A 17,130-nucleotide genomic window follows, 5' to 3' on the forward strand; every position below is an offset into this window, starting at 1 on the left:
GAGAGCGAAGAAGAAAGAAAAGTAAAGTTCGTTGCTTACTTACAATTCTCAGTCATTTCAGTTCAATGTCTTAAAGGTCAGACTTAGCAAGAGTTATTTTTGTGAGTATGCTTCTCTCCATTTTGCTAGCAGCCATCACTCCGGAATTCTAGGAGGAGTCATTGACTTTGCACCAAAATGGCTGTGAGATCCAGGGAAAGCAGCCTTATATAGGCTTTTCCCTCCCCTTTTCAGCAAGGGCTCATGGGACAGCTTTTTCCCAGGAGCCTATCACACAGAGAAGATACTGGGCAAAACCTTGCCCAGTATTTTGTTGCGATCCATGGGCCACAGCACTGCTGTGCAAAGGCTTCCCGTGCTTATTGGTACAGAATGGGGCTTATAATGGTAAAATCTGGATGGCAAATAATATTCTGTAATTAAAAGAAAGAATGGAAGGAGGCTTCCAAAGACAGATTATTATTGTTGTCTGCTGTTGACATCTCTTGTAAGAAATAAGTGTTGACATATTTACAATGAAAATGCTGTTATTGCAAATGTGTCAGGTTAATGTTACTCTAGAGTTAGCTTGTGGTATTTTGTTATCCATTACAGAAAATAACACTTCTGTTGTGAAATTGTGAACAAAACGGGTTTGGTGGACCAGTTTTCATCTTTCAGTTAGCGGTTGTTACACTGAAGAAAAATCTTATGTAGGAAATAGCTATTCCATGCATTATTAATACAGGTCATTAAGTGTACATGAAAAGTAAAATGTAAGTTAGGACCAATTAGATAAAAATTGTAGTAGTTTTAGCACATTTACATTTTTTGATGCTATTTTTAGCCACTTAGGATAAAAATATATATATTTATTTAATTATGCACAAATCTTAGAAATATTTTGCAGTGCAGACAACCTTATTTGTTTCCTTATAGCCTGTTGTCCATCTGGTGTATCCAAAGCAAGCAAAATTCAACACAACTTCACAAATCTATACTGACATGGGAGTGTAATAATGTCATTCATCTTCTTCCAGGGTGGAGGTAGGGGTGTTTCCCTCCAGTCCCTCTCTTCCTAAAAGACAACTCAGGAGTTTCCACTCCCGAAGGAAGAGGGTAGAGGTGATGTCACAAGTGTATTCTTCTGCAGTGGCTGTCCGAGTTAGGGGTGGGTGGCACTGCTTTGTGGTGGTTCCGGTCTTACTGGGATGGTCATTTCAAGAGAGTGATGCTTCAGGAGTGCTCTTTGGCCCCATGGAGCCTTCAGTGTGGGGTTCAATACCTCAAGGAGCACCTCTCCCCATGTAAACCAACCTGGACCCTGCAATCATAATCTGAGGCCCCTCTTCATGTGCCTCCTCCACAAGAGGTCTGGAAGGTGGCAACATGAGAAAAGGCCCTTTCTGCAGTGGCTCCCCTTTGTGGAATGTTCTCCCCAGGAAGGCTCGCCGGGCACCTTCATTACATAATTTTAGGCACCAGGCAAAACAGTCCTCTTCCCAGACCTTTGGCTAATTGAACAATCTGTGGTCTTTCAAACTGTGTGATGGTGGTGGAGGGAGTATAATTGTTTTTGTTTTTTACAATATTAAGCATTTTTTTTGTTTTTTATATCGTAAAGCTCTACGTGATCTTCGGATGATGGCCAGGATAGAATTAACCAAATAACTAACCAACCAACTAACTAACTGACTGACTGACTGACTGACTAACATGCCCTTGGTTCTGGAGGAATAATTTCTTAAATAGTTGTTTTCAAAACCTCACCTGCCAGTACTATCTAAGTTATTTTGCTAATTGGTTTGTAGTTCCTCCAAGTAGTTATATTTTAATAAATATAGACATCAACCCATTGTTTTCCTCATGAGGCTTTTTTCTGGGCGTGGAGGCAAAATTAATCTTCTCTGCTTAGCATGTTCATTCAAACAAATGGAATTCAATATGGGGAAAACCTCCATGTTGTGTTGGTTGAAGTATCAGCCGGTCCTCAGTATAAAGTATAAAAGCATTGGGTTGTCTTTATAGAGCTTTAAATTAAGGACAAGAAAAGAAATCCAGACTATTGTTTGGGAGGCAGTGGAAGATAGGAGTGCCTGGCGTGCTCTGGTCCATGGGGTCACGAAGAGTCGGACACGACTAAACGACTAAACAACAACATTGTTCTTAGATCACCATTCTTTAGTTAATGGCTTATTATTATTCGCAATCAAGATTTAGCATTCAGTGAATCCTTCATTGCTGACAATCTGGATTCTTGCTCAGCAGCAAGTTTAATAGAATGCCGTTTCAAATGAAGGACATCTTAGGATGCTCTCGATGCTTTTGGCAACACTTGATGAGTGTGTTTCTGGCAACATGTGTAGGGTTCATGAAAAGAAAAGCAGTGGATGAATATGGTAATCAGTAGACTGGTAGGCAAACCTTTGTTGCCATTAGTGTTTTGCCTCAACTAAATACAATTAAAAATTCCCTAAACCTGCCAGTGTTTTCAGTTCCTTAGGATTTTCTGCTGACTTCCTTTCTGAAATTCATCCAAGCAGAAATCTCTGTGGCAAACTGTATTTGCATGAATGTTTTTCAGAGATTCATCAAAGAGAAACTCACCTCAAATTATTTTACCTGTCTGTGTTGGACATAGGATGTAAAGAGGGCTGTTGTGTAGAAGTGAGAATTTTTCTAACCACTACATGACAAGTAGCAGTTGTAGAAATTTCTTCTTATACACACCTACCATAGTTTAAAGACTTAATTGCTTAGCCAAAAGCACTACCAGGGTCAATAGCAGCTTCAGGAGGATTTTTGTAAGATAAATGGTACGGCAGGAAATAGTTCAGCTGAAGGAAGCACTCTCAACACAAACTAAAAATGGAGCATTTCCCCCTCAATGTGGCTCCCTGTACCCAATAATCAGCTTATCATAAATTAATAGGTACTGCCTTTAAAGGCCTGCACGCACAGCACCAATAAACTTAATTGGTGGTGAAAACACTTCAAAGGAGATTATTGTTATTGCACTTATTAGTTGCTTTTTAAAATGAAAAGTAAACTCAAAGCAAAAGTGACGCGGGTGGTGCTGTGGTCTAAACCACAGAGCCTAGGGCTTGCCGATCAGAAGGTCAGCAGTTTGAATCCCCACGACGGGGTGAGCGCCTGTTGTTTGGTCCCTGCTCCTGCCAACCTAGCAGTTCGAAAGCATGTCAAAATGCAAGTAGATAAATAGGTACCGCTCCGGCGGGAAGGTAAACAGTGTTTCCGTGCACTGCTCTGGTTCACCAGAAGCAGCTTAGTCATGCTGGCCACATGACCCGGAAGCTGTCTGTGGACAAATGCCGGTTCCCTTGGCCTATACAGTCGTCCGTGACTGGACCTAACAGTCAGGGGTACCTTTACCTTTATTTATTGCTTATGATTTTTGTAATAATGTAAATCTTGCCATGTTGTAAGCCGCCTTGAGCATTGTTTATAACTGTGGAAAGGCAACATACAAAAAAAATGATGATGATGATGACAAGGACCACTTGACCCGGAAGCTGTCTATGGACAAATGCCGGCTCCCTCGGCCTATAGAGCGAGATGAGCACACAACCCCAGAGTCTTCCACGACTGGACCTAATGGTCAGGGGTTACCTACCTTACCTACTTTGAGTAGCAAAAAATAATAATTAAAAAATTAAAAAACAAGCAAAAAACAACAACACCCAAAGCCATTCATAAACATAAATGGAATAGTTTGTCCATCTTTGGTCCCCACACTGCTCTCAACTCTCAGTCGTAGCTCCTAGAAGCTGCCAACATGTGGCAGTGGCTATGTCCTGGGAACGGCTTAGACTGACTGACTAAACCAGGTGAAGGTAGAAAGGTGGTGCCTCTGCAAGGTGAAGGTAGAAAGGTGGTGCCTCAGGCAAGATCACCCCATTTTTGGGTGAGATCTTGCCCCAAACTGCATGTGATCTTGTGAGCTCTGGGAAATCTTGCCCAAAATCAGCACCGGTGGTGGTGAGGCAGCTGGGGCACCCATGGTCTTGCCACCTGTGGGGCTTGTTCTGTACAAGGCAGCCACCTCACCTTGCCTAATGGTGGGGCCAACTGTGATGAATCTAAATTAGTCACATCCATTAACTTCAGTGGGTCTGCTCTTGAGTTGGACTAGTGTTGAATACCACCCTATGTATTGCATATGCATCTTGCATAAATTGAATCCTAGAGCCTCAAAGTACAAACTGTATGAATGGGTCCATTTTTATTTTTATTTTTAACTCTGGAGAGAAAATGCTAATTAAAAGCATTAAACGTTTCGGTTTGACAGGCTGTTGTTTTCCCCTGTGATTTGTTTTTTTTTTATGTTATTGTAAGTTGTTTGTGTGAATTTGTCCTTTGTGTTGAGAACACAAATTACTGGCTATGGAAGCTTCTTCTGCTGACACATTTTCCTTTACTTATCTGCACAGATGACAAAGTGCTCATTGTCATCAGATGAATGATCTGTCTTTTGAGACAAATCTGTTGTCAGAGATATATTTAAAAAAACTTGAATGCAAAATATTTCTTTTTTTAAAAAAACTTTGGTGAAAAGTAAAGTAAAAAAATGGGGAAGATTTTTGCCTCGGAAAGCATGACCACATCTGTTTAAATGTATGTAGCAGCTGTGCGGAATAACAGGCCAAGTTTTTAGAACGTTTTTGCATGGATTGTTTAATTATCATTGATTTGGCTCTTGATTGTAGTACTGATGATTGAACCTGGCAGTTAAAGGAAACCTGCACCATTGGAAGCTATCATAGATACTGAATTTTAGAGGTGATCTATAACAGACAAAATGAACGCTCACTCATTTGGGACTCTACGTGTGCATTTCTTATAAGCTGTGAAATATAGATTCCTAAATGCAGAATATCACAGTCTCCAAATGTAAAAGCTGAAATGTCACAAATAGTCACACAGCAATGCTGTTTTGCAGAGACTTTCTGCTTAGGTAATCACAGAGCAAGTGCTGACAACACTGATATTCAAGAATAGAGCTGTTCTGTGTTACAGTAAATCGAATCTCACAATACGTACTTGCCTCTGGGCTTAACTGTTGCGTATTAGAGCTATGTCTTAGGTAACACAAAACCCAGCCTTCTGTGTTGAACATTATGTTCTTAAAACATGCCATTGCTGAACACATTATATTTTATATATAATAAAGAGATCAAAATGATTTCCCCCAAAAGCAATTTAAATGCATCTCTGCTTGTTAAGTACAGTTCAAATCTGCTTCATTGCATAAAACTGGAAGAATCAAATATTCCTCTGGGCTCTAGTCTCAAACCACTTTATATTCAACAAAAAGGGATTTATTCCATTTTTTTATATCATAAATCAGGATTAGCATGCAATTTCTTTTTTCCTCCCTCCTATCAAAGTCTAGCAGTATTCCTCTATGCATACAGAAGGTTGTACAATTAAATTATAGGCCATAATTTAGAAATGTGGGAGGATATATTTTCTAAACCATCCCTTTCCCACCCACCCCCCATCTATTTCTTGAATCAGTTTGTGCAGCAAAGCAGCTTGCAGAGCAAATAATTTGTAAGCAAAGATGCATTGTGTGTTGAGGTCCCCAAGCCATCCCTCAAATAAATCACACTTCACACAGAAATTTTGTTTAAGGTTTTTTGGCATAATTTTGGCCACAACTTTATTAAAATACAAAATGTGAGTGGTTGCTTAGGCATCGGTTGCGACTATCTGTCCCCGCCCAGGGACAGAACTGACATCCGCAAGCCTGTGAATGTCAGTAAGGGAAAATATTTTGGGGAGAGAATATAGCTGGGTGCCAGACCCTCCCATCTCCCCGAATGCTCCCAGGGGCTCTTGACAGGGGTTCGGACAAGAGCATGACGAGCTCCTGGATTCCTTTAATGGAATACCCTTGCAGCAGCAGCATTGGAGGGGCAGGCAAAGCCAATCCATACCCCTCCACTAACCAATTTTAAACAATGCCTAACCACAACCTTACAAGTTGTGACAATTTGCTACGCAGTAGGCAAAAACCAAATGGCCCCAGCCAATCAGCCAAATGGACAAAATTACTACCAGGCCCCTGCCCCCAAAGCAGATGACCCCATGACAGGCATAGCAAGGTCAAACGTGAACAAACCCTAAAGTTAGGAAGAATGGGCGGGTGATCCAATGTGCCCAGTGAAAAGAGGAAGCTCAACGCTGTGCGCAGGGAATGTATAGCCTCTAGGCTGTCAATCAAAATTGGCAACATCAAAATCTCCCCAACAACTCCGGAGAGCCCAATCACTTCCGTGGCCATCCAATCATACCCGGCCAACAACAGAGGGATGACTTGCAAGACCCCACCACAACACGTGCTCTCCATGAAGGAGAACACGCTTTCTCTTAAATAACTCAAAACTATGAATTCAGCTTCATTCATCTCAACATGTCAGGCTTTGACAATTTTCATAGAAGCCATCTGTGTAAGGTGATCAGTGGTAGCTTCTAATACAGGGGAAATAAATCTCTATGCTTTTTAATTCTAGTGATCAGACAATTTCTTGCCTAAATGTCACTTATGGCGGAATCAGCCTCTGTTCCTAGCTAAGTGTTATATTTGTTAGCTACTGGAATGTTTAATTGCCTTTCTTTAAGAGAAGGGAGTCAGAGGTCCCTGTAGTTCACTGATAAGAGCATATTGTTTGCAACCAGAAGGTCCCAGCTTCAGTCTGGGAGTCTCATGACATAGCGGATGGGCCATTTTGCCTTCTCCCCAGTGCTCAAAGGGGGAGGAGGAAGCCAAGAGAAGAACAGAGCATAGCATGGCTTCAATGGATTCCTGCCACTGCACAGGGGAAGGCGGGTCGAAGCAGCACCTCCACCAGTGATGGTGACAGGAGGAGCAGGAGGAGCTGCTGGCCATTGTAGCTACACTGCTGCCACTTTCGGCTCTGCCCATGGCTCTTCCTCCCTAATGTCCCACGTGGCATCATCTGAGCAAGTCCCTCATTCTTCCTTGGAAGTTGGCACCTCTGATTCAGTCCCTAGCATTTCTGATTTGAGGGATCAGGCCAGCAGGTGATGGGAAAGCCCCCTCTGGGATCCATTGCCAAGCAGAGAAGGCAATCCCAGGCTGACCAGGTGGACCAATAGTTTGACCCCAGGTATAAAGCAGCTTCTCAGAAAAGAAAGTGTACTTTAACAACCTCATCTGCTGAAGACAGTAGAGAATATAAACATATGACAGACATTTTGTGCATTTCATGTTATTTTGCCGTTTCTTTTCCATCACCGACTCTTTCAGAGATCACAAAAAGGATTGTGTCCTAGGATGATCTTCAGTCCGATTACTTGTTTTAATATTGCACACAATTCCCTTGGCAGTAAGGCCCTAGGGAGATTATTCTGTCTGGTGATGTGCCTCACCAAGGATTAGCTAGAGATTCAGCAGGGGGTTGTTCCATACATTTTGCTAAGAATTTTATAAATTAAAACCTTTTCCTTTTAAATCTCAAAACTCATTCTGGCCAAGGGTCATGACCCTCTCATCTTTAGATATTCATTTCTTCCATAATCAAAATCCAGTGTTTTCTCCTAAAGCCAACTGACTGAATCATTTGCTGGGCACCACAGAGTAAAATCCCACTATGTCCTCTCTTCCCATCCCATAATATTGAATGACATCTCCAAAGTGTAACATCAGCATTTCCAACAGAACACTTAAAACACTACATAGAAGTGATTCCCCACTATAACCACATTCAAATAATATTTTCTCTTGTGGTCAGTGCCCAAGCAGCATTTCACAAGGTAGAAACTGGCAAGAGGGGTCCTTTTCCTTGCTCCCACCATTCCATGAAAGGCCCTTTCTGTTTTGAAAAACTGGAGAATTGGTTGGTATCCTATAGCTTCTTGACCTCTCTTTTCTTCAGCTCCTAACATTTCTGGGTGCTTGGTCTGTAGATGTGGAGGTATGACATATATTACAGTAATAATCCAGAAGTGACAAATACCCGTTAGACACTGTTTAGTGTGGTGTGGAGAGCCAGTGTGGTGTAGTGGTTCGCGTCTCCGCTCCTCTACATGCAGCTGCTGGGTGACCTTGGGCTAGTCACACTTCTCTGAAGTCTCTCAGCCTCACTCACCTCACAGAGTGTTTGTTGTGGGGGAGGAAGGGAAAGGAGAATGTTAGCCGCTTTGAGACTCCTGAAGGGGAGTGAAAGGCGGGGTATCAAATCCAAACTCTTCTTCTTCTGTTTCTTGTTCTTGAAATCTCATGACAGTTCTTACATGCACTCTGGAGATGAGAGTCCTAGCTTATTTACTCCCCCGTTTTCAGGGCATGTAAATCATATTAGCAGCACTGGCTCCAAATTATCCTTGTTAGAGATGTACATTGGACTTTTTGAGCATCATTTCAACTGTGGAAAGGCGGCATACAAATAAACTGATGATGATGACAGAGTGCGGCTGGCTGCCCTTGAAGCGGTCATGGTGTGTTTACTCCTCAAAAGGCCTGTTCTGGATAAAATGGACTAGTCTATAACAATTGCAGTCTAGTCAGCAACCCCCCTTTCTTGACCACCCGGAAACAAAAGCATCTACATAGAATGATGAATTGGAAATGACTTTTCCGGGGGGGGGGGGGGGGGGAAACAACAACAACAACACTGCAGCAAAGTCTTCAGAAGAAAAAAGCAAACTACCTGCCGCCAAATGCTTAACTCATTCAAAGCAAGCCACTTCTTATCCTTTCTACCACCAGTTTAACATGGACCACCCTCAAACTTATGTTTCCTAGACCTTTCGAACCTCCTGCTCCTAATTTATTGCTATAGTGCAGAATGAAATTCAGATGACTCAGCCTTGATGCAGTCTTATAATTTGAGTAAAATACGATGACTTGAAATGAATGTGTTAGTTCTATCTTCTGGCAAGACGGTGTTTCAATTTGTGGGTAGCTGTTCTCTCTCTGGATTCTGTCAGGTAGGGTGGGTTAGAAATCTGGATAAAACACTAAATATCTATTATTTCAAGGCAAAGTCTTGCAATACTCCAAATGAAATATTTGACTTTGTACTTCTTCCTTTTCTCTCGCATTTCCTTGTATTTTTTCCACCGCTTGGCAAGGATTTGCCTTTGCTTCACTCTGCTACACTATCTGTGACAGGCTCTGTTGCTTCCTCTGTATGAATCTGGCCCCAGGGCTGCAGGTTAAGGTTGTTAAGGGACTTGCTGGATCGGCTTTTTTCTTTCTTCTCTTCATAAGTAATTATGAGCAATTTGCTCACTGTTATGAGTGTAATAAAAGATTCTGTGCCAGCCTAGGATGAAATAAAATTACATTTTATTGTAGTAGCTGTCTGAACACTTTTCTTGGGTCTACAGTGGTTTCCTTGCCATATGCATTAACGTGCACACATTTTCATGTTGGAAATTAGAATAATTTATTTTAAGCCTGACTATGAGGTGAATGCCCAGCTCCTGACTTACATAAATAGGACATTATTAGTGACTTGAGCATGCAGTTGTAGGATTTGTAGCTGTGCATCACTAAGCAGAACATGAATTATTTGTTCTGAAAACAAAATGCACTATCAAATTATTACTGTGTGTTTTATTACTTTCTGCCAATTTTTATTACTTTCTGCCAATTTCACAGAATATTCAGTCACACTGTTCCATATTCTGAACCGATAGTATGGCTCAAACAAGTTATGAAATTAAAAGTCCAGTCTTATGCATATTTTCATGGAAGTAAGGCCAAATGAGTTTAATGCATTTTACTTTGAAGTAACTGCATATCTATCTATCTATCTATCTATCTATCTATCTATCTATCATCTATCTATCTATCTATCTATTTTGTAAATGGCTTCCATCAAGGATGAATTCAGGCTAGCTGCTTTTACATGATTCACTGTTCGTAACCATGCAATGAGGCAGACCAGTCATGAGTTGCCATTCTCCAACACTTTGCCTCCTAGTTGTCTTTTTCTGATTGTATTTGTGCAAAAGTTTGCATCACATTAAAAGGTTACAAAATTAAATAGCCTGGTTTTTGCTTTCTTGGCCATTATTTTGTCCCTTTGCCAATTGTTCTTTTCTTTTTCCTTTTTTTGCAGTGTGGTGCCTGTTTGCCATAAACATTTGCTTAATTAATTTTATTGGAGGTGAAATATGGTGACTTCACAATCTTGTATCATGGTTCTCCTATTTTTACCATTTTGCATCAGACAGTTACGTGTGCTTGGAAGCATCAGTGCAGTGACAAAAATTAAGCATTATCATCAGTTTAAAAAAGAGAATGAAACAAACAAACAAAAACCCCAAATACTGGGAGAATGATGTGCAAATGAATGCATAAAGAATGTGTATTAGGTTTTTCCCAAATGAGGAGAACAAGAGACCATTCCCCTGTTGCAGTGAAAGATTATATACACATGATTGTCTGCTTATTTCACAGTCTATGGGACTCAATTCTTCATACATTGCCCTAGACCAGGTATCTGGAACCTGTAGCTTTTCAGATGTTGTTGGACACCAGCTCCCATCAGGCTCAGCCAATCTGACCAGGCATCAGAATAATAGGAGCTGAAGTCCATCACTATCTGGAGAGGGATAGGTTATTCACACCTCCCCTATTCCAAGTACCATATTGGCCTGAATATAAGCCACATTTCCCCCCAAATTCCAACCACGAAAAGTTAAACTGCGGCTTAAATTCACAACCTTACAAAAATTGACTTTTACGCACCAACCATTTTAGTTTTTCAGTTTCCTGAATTTTAAATGTGCAGCTTATATTCGGGTGCGGCTTATATGTGGGCCAATACTGTAAATAAAGAATGACCCCTTATTTACCTACAACATTATCCTATCTCCCCTCCTCCACCCCTGTCTACTTTGGAATCTCTTTCATATTCTGGGCAAGGGTCACCAGTTGAACACTATGTGAGACATCACATCTATTCCTAAATTATGCACATATTCCCAATAAACTTGTGTTTAGTTTGAAAGATATGGTAGTGCAGAGTTTACAGCCCTGCCAACTGAAGTATTTTAACATTTGCTGGATTCAAATAGGGACTATTTTAATTACTTTGTGAGCCTTTGAAATGGGTTTTCATCCTCAAAGCAGTGTTGATATGCAACATGTACTTCTTGTTGTTTAGTCGTTTAGTCGTGTCCGACTCTTCGTGACCCCATGGACCAGAGCACTCCAAGCACTCCTGTCTTCCATTGCCTCCCACAGTTTGGTCAAACTCATGTTGGTAGCTTCGAGAACACTGTCCAACCATCTCATCCTCTGTTGTTCCCTTCTCCTTGTGCCCTCAATCTTTCCCAACATCAGGCTCTTTTCCAGGGAGTCTTCTCTTCTCATGAGGCGGCCAAAGTTTTGGAGCCTGTCCTTCCAGTGAGCACTCAGGGCTGATTTCCTTCAAAATGGAGAGGTTTGATCTTCTTGCAGTCCATGGGAATGCTGTGTGCCTTTTTTTTTTTTTTTTGGAGCATGGAAGTGTGATATTGCCCACGGTGACTCATTCGTCTGGCATCTTGAGATTTGTGGGAGTGAACCCAAGGAAAAAGTGTGGGGAGGGAAAAGGTGTTAGGAAGGCTTTTGAGAAGCAGGCAGGAGCAGAGCTTTTCTCTCTACCAGAGCAGCTGTTGCTGATATTTCAGGTTATAAATTCTACATATAGGATATTAAAATGCTTCTACAGTTGAAAGAATGAACTGTATATTAAAGCTTCATCACCTAACACTTTGAGGAATGAAAATCATCAACAGAACATTCATGAAAGATCCCAGGAGCTCATTTTTTGCTTTCTCATTTAGCTTTTCTTCATAGGAGGCTATTTAAAGTGTCATTTTATAAGTTTTGCTAAATGGATTAAAGGCAAATGAGCTCAAGGGAAACATTTTACTTGAATTGCTACCAATCTTTATTATTAAATAGGGATGATGTGCAGTGTAAAGTCAGCATTTAAGCTTTCTTTTCCTTTTAATCATTAAATCTAATGTAATAAGGCAGTGCTGAAAAATGCATGTAATGGTCTGTATCAAACTAAGTTCTACTCAGAGTCTACTCAAAGTAGACTCATTGCAATTAATGAGCATAAATTAGTCATGCATATTAATTTCCATGGATCTACTCTGAGTATGCCTAATATTGGATTTAACCCATTCCTATCCTTCTCCATTTTTTGAATCAATACTCACTGAAATATTTTCATGAAATTATGCATGTTAAAGTTTTGGTCTACAACAATTTTATATAAGCTTCTTGCTAGAATTGCAATAAGCAATATTTTGCTCTCGCATTTTTATGTTTAAACTTTCATTCAAATGTGCAACAAATAGAATTTCCCCAACATTTCCTTTTGCTTTTGTAAGACAATTATTCATGAGAAACCTAGAAGTCTTGCATGTTGACAGGTCTGTATCCCACAATAATTTTTCATACGAGAAGGTCATGCGGCTCTATTATAACAAAAATAAATTTACACAAGTAATCCAAAACTCCAAATCTTAATATCCACCCCTCCCCCCTTTCTGCAGTTACTTATTTTATATCTTTTACCACTTCATATCTAATTTAAATCTATTTACTGGTTATCCTTTATATTCTGTTTAGGTTATTCTCACTGCACATTTTTATGTCAGTCCTGCTAATGATTTCAGCTGTTGACACTAATTCTTATGTATAATCTATAATTTTTCCCCATTTGGTATTAAGACATCTTTCTCCTTGGTTTCTTAATCTTCTGGAAAGTTTTGCCATTTCTGCATAACCCATCGGTTTTTGTTGCTAACCTTCCTTCATTGGAACCCTTTCTTCTTTCCATTTCTGGGCATATATAATTCGAGCACCCATGGTAGTATACGTAAATAGTTTTTTCTCCTCTTTTGGTACCTCTGAACCAATAATTCATAACACAAAAGCTTCTGTGTTTTTTTTAATTAAAAGTTATTTTCATGTGGATACCTTGACAATGGGAATTGTCATGCCAATGTAAATTTTGATCTCAACATGAATCAAGATACTGAGTCCTTTGAAGTCTGTGTGCATTGTTTGAATCTGTTTATATGACATTATTCAAGACAGTAATAATTAGCTAATTTGTTGCAGCTCCTGGTTGTTCTCTATTTCCACATCTTTCTAACCTCAGAAATATAGGCATATTAGCATTCATTGGAAGAAAGAGATCTCAGGTATAGTTCATTCTTCAAGACAAGCACCACTCCAGACATCTACCGTAACTCTGTGTCATTTTCCCAGGTAGTTAAATACTACTTGGAAGGTCATAGCCTTGTCAAATCTGTAGGGACTTTTTGACCAATGATTCGTTATTATGCTTCAGTGACTAGACATATATCACTGACCATTCTGCTTATCTGACCTTGTTACCACCTATGATTCCCTTAGCAAGCTGTACACATACTGAATGCCAACTGCTAAAAATAAGAACCTTTTAAATACGCTTATCCTTTTCCAGTACATGACATTTTCTTTCTGTCTTCCTAATTCCTAAAGTTATCCATTTGAATTTGTAAGAAGTTTCACAATAAGTTGATTATATTTTATGATAACCGAGAACCTGATGATGAGGTGCTTAAGTAGTTTTTATTTCAACCAAAGCAATATCTTGGTAAGGTCTGTTGTATATGTCAATATAAATGGATGTGTATTTAATTTTTATGATTACCGTATTTTTCGCCCTATAGGACACACTTTTGCCCCTCCAAAAATGAAGGGGAAATGTGGGTGCGTCCTATGGGGCGAATACATGCTTTCGCTGAAGCCTGGAGAGCGAGAGGCTCACGCTCTCCAGGCTTCAGGAAGCTCTGCGCAACCCTCCGGAGCCCGGCACGAAGCCGTGCCGGCCTCGGGAAGGTCGCGCATAGCTGCCTGCCCTCCCGGGGTCTGGGCAGCTCTACGCGACCCTCCGGAGCCTGGCGCCAAGCTGCGCCAGCCTCTGGAAGGTTGCGCATAGCTGCCTGCCCTCCCGGGCTCCGTTCTGGGGGCTGGGGGAGGGGGAAGCTCGGGCTTGCCCCTCTCCCAGCCGCGCAAGCTGCCAGAACGATGCCGAAGCTGCACGCAGCTCTGGAAGGTCGCGCAGAGCTGCCTGCCCTCCCGGGGTCCGCGCAGCTCTGCGCGACCCTCTGGAACCCGGCGCCAAGCCGCGCCGGCCTCCAGAGGGTCGTACAGAGGTGCCTGCCCTCCTGGGGTCCACGCAGCTCTGCGCGACCCTCCGGAGCCCGGCGCCAAACCGCGCCAGCCTCTGGAAGGTCGCGCATAGCTGTGTGCCCTCCCGGGCTCCGTTCTGCGGGCTGGGGGTGGGGGAAGCTCGGGCTTCCCTCTCCCCCAACCCCGCAAGCTGCCATAGGTGTTTCCTATAGGGCGGTGCGTCCTATGGGGCGAAAAATACGGTACATACTCCTTCTTTTTATGCTTGGGGGACAGATTGGTCTTTTAGTGTCCGTTCCGAATCTATAAACTTTAGCTCAGCTTCCTGAGTTCAGTAACTTGAGCTGGCAGCTGGGTTAGTACAAGCAGAAGCAGAAGCAGGCAGGTGTTAAGGTGTGGCTTGACATTTTTGCATTTACATAGAAAAGTGTGTAATTGTGGGGAGATTGCATTGCAGAGTGGTCTTCATATCTGCTGTCATTGTATACACCTGAAGGAGCATCTGCACCCCCATCGTTCAGCCCAGACACTGAGATCCAGCACCGAGGGCCTTCTGAGAAGCAAGGTTACAGGGAACCAGGCAGAGGGCCTTCTTGTAGTGGCATCTGTGGAACACCCTCCCACCAGATGTCAAAGGAAAAATCAACTACCAGACTTTTAGGAGACATCTGAAGGCAGTCCTGTTTAGGGAAGCGTTTCATATCTGAAGGACTATTGTATTTTAATATTTTGTTGGAAGCCGCCCAGAGTGGCTGGGGAAACCCAGCCAGATGGGTGGGGTATAAATAATAAATTATTATTATTATTATTATTATTATTATTATTATTATTATTATTATTATTATACCTGATATAAACCAAATCTATGGTTATACGGAGGATAAAATATCCATATCTGACATGCATCAGCTAATATGCCATGAAAATCATGGCCACTAACCCTGGCTTGGTAGCAAATGCATGCCATATCTAAATTTTCTTACATTTCCCAAGTGTAGAAGAAAAGCTTTGTTTGCCTGTTTTAATGTTTTACCTCTAAAATCTTAGATCACAGATTTGCCAAAGTCCTTTTCAAGGTTAGATGCTGTCCTTGTAGCTGTTAAGAGGTTGCAGTAGTATATCATGTGTTCGTCTACTATATATTTTATCAAGGAGTTGTTGTTGTTGTTTAGTTGTTTAGTCATTTAGTGCACGCCAGGCACTTCTGTCTTTCACTGCCTCCTGCAGTTTACTCAAACTCATGCTGGTAGCTCCGAGAACACTGTCCAACCATCTCGCCCTCTGTCGTCCTCCTCTTCTTGTGCCCTCAATCTTTCCCAACATCAGGGTCTTTTCCAGGGAGTCTTCTCTTCTCATGAGGTAGCCAAAGTCTTGGAGCCTCAGCTTCAGGATCTGTCCTTCCAGTGAGCACTCAGGGCTGATTTCCTTAAGAATGGATGCATTTGATCTTCTTGCAGTCCATGGGACTCTCAAGAGTCTCCTCCAGCACCATAATTCAAAAGCATCAATTCTTTGGTGATCAGCCTTCTTTATGGTCTAGCTCTCACTTCCATACATCACTAATCAAGGAGTTAGAGAACATATAATTTGTCCTCTTATTAGAACATTTCCCGGTTGATCCTTAGAGACCCTTTTGAGTAGCTTCCTCGATGGAACATATAAATATATTACCAAACAGGTGGCCATTTTCTAAATTGTTGTCATATCTCCCAGGCCTGCTGTGATGGTTAGTTCCTAACTTGTCTGTGTCAATAATTAATAATTGGTTCTACTGAGATTCTGATTTTGCATTTCACTTTTTCTGCTTTGTTTCCTTGTCAATGGGTCATAATAATGGTTGTATATGGTTGTATATAGCTGTCAGGGACTGGCAGAACACTGCCCAGTTTGCACAGGTTTGGGGGAAGCGGGGGCTGGAGTCTGACTCGAGAGATGGGAGCAGTGGTTGGTGGGCCACTGCACCAGCCAGGAGGCAAGAGATGGAGGCAGAGGAAGCTTTCAGAGCTGGTGGATGGGTCAAGACAGGCAGGTCAGGCAAGTGAAGGGCCATGTGCTTCCCCCATCCTCTCCTGTTTCTGTCTCCCAGAAACAGGAGGGGATTGAAAAGGGATGAGCAGAGGAAGCTTCCAGACAGGTGTGGGCTCTGGCTGCATGTTTGCAGCCCGCTGGAGGAAGGTACATAAACTGATGGTGGGGGAGTTGTCCCCTGTTGCTGCAGCTGCTCCATAGAGCGGGGACCTGGGAGCAGATGTCTAGAGACTACTGTATTTTTTGCTCTATAAGACTCACTTTTTCCCTCCTAAAAAGTAAGGGGAAATGTGTGTGCGTCTTATGGAGCGAATGCAGGCTGCGCAGCTATCACAGAAGCCAGAACAGCAAGAGGGATTGCTGCTTTCACTGTGCAGCGATCCCTCTTGCTGTTCTGGCTACTGAGATTCAGAATATTTTTTTTCTTGTTTTCCTCCTCCAAAAACTAGGTGCGTCTTGAGGTCTTGTGCATCTTATAGAGCGAAAAATACGGTAGATTAGTGTGCGTAGGTATAGTCATACCTTGGTTCTTGAACGTAATCTTTTCCGCATCGGACATTCGGCTTCCAAAAAATGTTCAAAAACTGGAACACTTAATTCCAGGTTTTCGGCGTTCGGGAACCAAAACGTCTGAGTACCAAGGCATTTGAGAACCAAGGTATGACTGTATTCAGACCTGTAGAAGCGATTCTGATATCTTTGACAATAAAGAGTTAAGTATCTGCCATGTGCATTCCCTCGGCTGGGAAGCACACTAGATAATAGCAAGTTGTTTTGAGGCAAATACAGCTTTTGAGACATCAGTGAAATAAGCAGAAGAGAAACTCTCAACAAGTTTTATGCCTGATTGCTTAATATTTTATTTATAACAAGTTGTAAAAACGTGTTTAAGGCTAATGTATGATCACAAAAAGTTTATTAAAGAAATACCCTCTGTGATG

General features: G+C 41.7%; 1 protein-coding gene across 1 annotated transcript in view; it reads left to right on the forward strand.

The window, feature by feature from the left end:
- PTPRD (protein tyrosine phosphatase receptor type D) overlaps positions 1-17,130 on the forward strand; it is a 1,386,996-nt gene that overhangs the window by 538,252 nt on the left and 831,614 nt on the right. The gene's annotated exons all lie outside the window — the stretch shown is intronic.

This window comes from Podarcis tiliguerta (genome assembly GCF_965153285.1).
Source record: "Podarcis tiliguerta genome assembly, chromosome: 17".
NCBI classification, from domain to species: domain Eukaryota; kingdom Metazoa; phylum Chordata; class Lepidosauria; order Squamata; family Lacertidae; genus Podarcis; species Podarcis tiliguerta.